Source organism: Zingiber officinale, chromosome 3B (genome assembly GCF_018446385.1).
Source record: "Zingiber officinale cultivar Zhangliang chromosome 3B, Zo_v1.1, whole genome shotgun sequence".
NCBI lineage: Eukaryota > Viridiplantae > Streptophyta > Magnoliopsida > Zingiberales > Zingiberaceae > Zingiber > Zingiber officinale.
The window spans coordinates 19,562,812-19,565,574 of record NC_055991.1 but is presented as its reverse complement, the minus strand read 5'-3'; positions in this window follow the sequence as shown (position 1 = coordinate 19,565,574).

The following is a 2,763-nucleotide window of genomic DNA, read 5'->3' as shown; positions in this document are numbered from 1 at the left end:
GTGACGGGGTTTGCTTCGATAGTTCAACATATAAATAGGGAGTTTTTTTTTTAACACAATTTAAATGATGAAATTATATTTTTTTTATTAAATTTTATTTTAAGGATTGTTTTGGTGTTAAAATAATTTGTAAAAATATTAAAAATTTAATGTTTTATATTTATTTTCTCGATCATAAATTTCTCGGGGTGCTAAACTCAAATTTATTATGTATAATAAGAATATTAATTATATGGAAAAAAATTTATTTCGTCCTTACAATTTATTAACAAAAATGTTTATATGGTCATGAATAATAAGAGGATATTAATCTATAATCATCAATTTATCAAATGACATACCTCAAATTATGAATTTATCAAAATGGGTATCATAGTTTTGTATTTATCAAATGACACAAGATTCTTATTCTACCTCTCCTTCCAATCTCCCTTTTCCTAATCTCATTTTTCGATGGATCCGAACTATATTTTTATTTAAAAATAATTTATGTGGTTCGGATATACATGTTCTCACTCTCTCTCTCTTCATCCATACATCTTCTTGCTCTTATAAACACGACATCATCACGAATCTCCTCTGCTTATCATAACTCATCGTGCAGTTTAGCATGATTGCAAATGAGTGGGAGTATTATCGTAAGAGTTTCAAGAGGCAACTTTAAAGAACAACAACGTTCAATAACAATGTCATTGAAAAACATTATCGTTGAAGAACATTATCATTAAAGGACAAATTTCAAGCAATAGTAAATTGGTAGAAGAAGATAGATAAAAATTTTGCAATGTACGTATTAATTTGTTATTGTAAAATTGGTTTGTAGTATAAAAAATATATATTGTACACTTTTGTAACAAAAAGTGATTACAAAAATTATGTTTATGATGTCAATAGATGTGTGGGAAAGAATTATGGAACAACACCTATAATATGGTATCCTCCATTAATTAGTTTATGAGATGCTCCACTGTGATGTTAGATTTCAGTTAGACCTTGGTCATGGACGTTTCGACTAATATGGTAAAAATCAACACGTTGGACCTGATATGATTATATATCAGGCTCACTTTGTTCATTGATCAAAACTTTAATTTGATACCATATCTACCTTCTCCTAAGCTTGCATAAATCTAAATATCTTAGGTCCGTCAGTGAGTTTTGATCAAACTCACTGATGGACCTAGACATGTTTGATTGTACTCATTTGAAGTCCTATGAGTTTCTGGTGTTGCAAGGACTCAAATGGTATTATCCATTACTTATTTATGACTCTTAGAGGTGCTCCAACGTTATGATAAGTGTCATCTTAAATGTGGGTCTGATTTAATCCCATATCAGGCCCATGTTGGATCTAATATTATTATATCAGACACACTTTGATCCTTGATTACAACTTTAGTTTTACACCATATCTACCTTATTCTTGCTCAACCCTTTCTATCGGTTGTAATTTTGTAAAAATATAATAACCATAGTGTTGGATGCTACTCAAAATTTCGTTCTGCTTTCCCTATACAAAAATTTGTACAAGCACAGAACTTTCCTAACAACCTATGTGTTCCTCATGAGTTAAACTTGAATTGGAAACGGAACATAATATTTTTACTTCAAGTTCAACTCATGTGTTCTTCAGTAGTTAAAACTTGAATTGCAAACGATACTTAACATTATTAATCCAAGTTCATCCCATGTTACAGAAGTTGATTAAATATCTATTTCAAGGATTGACTTCCAGGTTAAACATGGCGAGACAGTCGGCTTTCTTGGGTATGAGATCATCCACCACTTCCTAGACAAAGTCTTTCAAAGAAATTGGATATTTAAACTTCTTACAATAACCCTAGGTTTAACTATAGAGATCTCAATAGAAGCACAAGATCAAAACATTAAATCGAAACACAAAAAATGAAACACGAAATCGCTAGCCTCTTGTGTAGGTATTTCAGGATCCATACAAAGAAAAACTAGTTTCGCTACGGAATTAAGAACTAGTTATACCTTTCTTTGTAAATTAAAGACCTCTTGATCTTCTGCTGTATTCTTCTCCTCCTCTTGGACGTCGTGTGAGCGACGATCTACCAAGATGAAATCCACCCCGAGTCTTTCTTCTTTGCTTACAAGTTTTGGGCACCCAAGGAATGCCAAAATAGGAAACTTCCTTCTCTTCTTCTTCCCCTCCAAGCAAACCGATCACAAGAAGATGGAGCTTGATGTGTCGTCGGCCTCAAGAGAAGAAAACAAAGGGAGAAGAGAAAGAGAAGGGTCGACCACCAAGGAAAAGAGAAGAGGGAACCTTTTGATTGTGTTATTGTTCCATAAGGCACCATCTACCTCTCTTTTATAATCATTGGTGAATGCAAAAAATGAAAGTTTTAAACATAATTAAAACTTCCTTTTAATTTCAATCATAGCAAAAAAGAAAATTTTAATAATAATTAAAATCTCTCTCTTTTAAATTTCCTATTGTGATGACTACAAAAAGAAAGTTTAAAGATTAAACTTCTCTTTTAAATCATGGTTACAAAAAAGGAAAGTTTTACCAAAATTAAAATATCTCTTTTAAAACCAATATATATGGCAACAAAAAATGAAAGATTTTAAAATTTAAAACTTTCTTTTAAAATTATGTGGATGGCTCCAAAAAAAAAGGAAAGATTTTAAAATTAAAATATCTCTTTTAAAACCTTTATAGATTGCTATACAAGGAAAGATTTTAACAAAAAATTAAAATCTTTTTTATTTCTTTAGTGGTTGGCCCCTTGC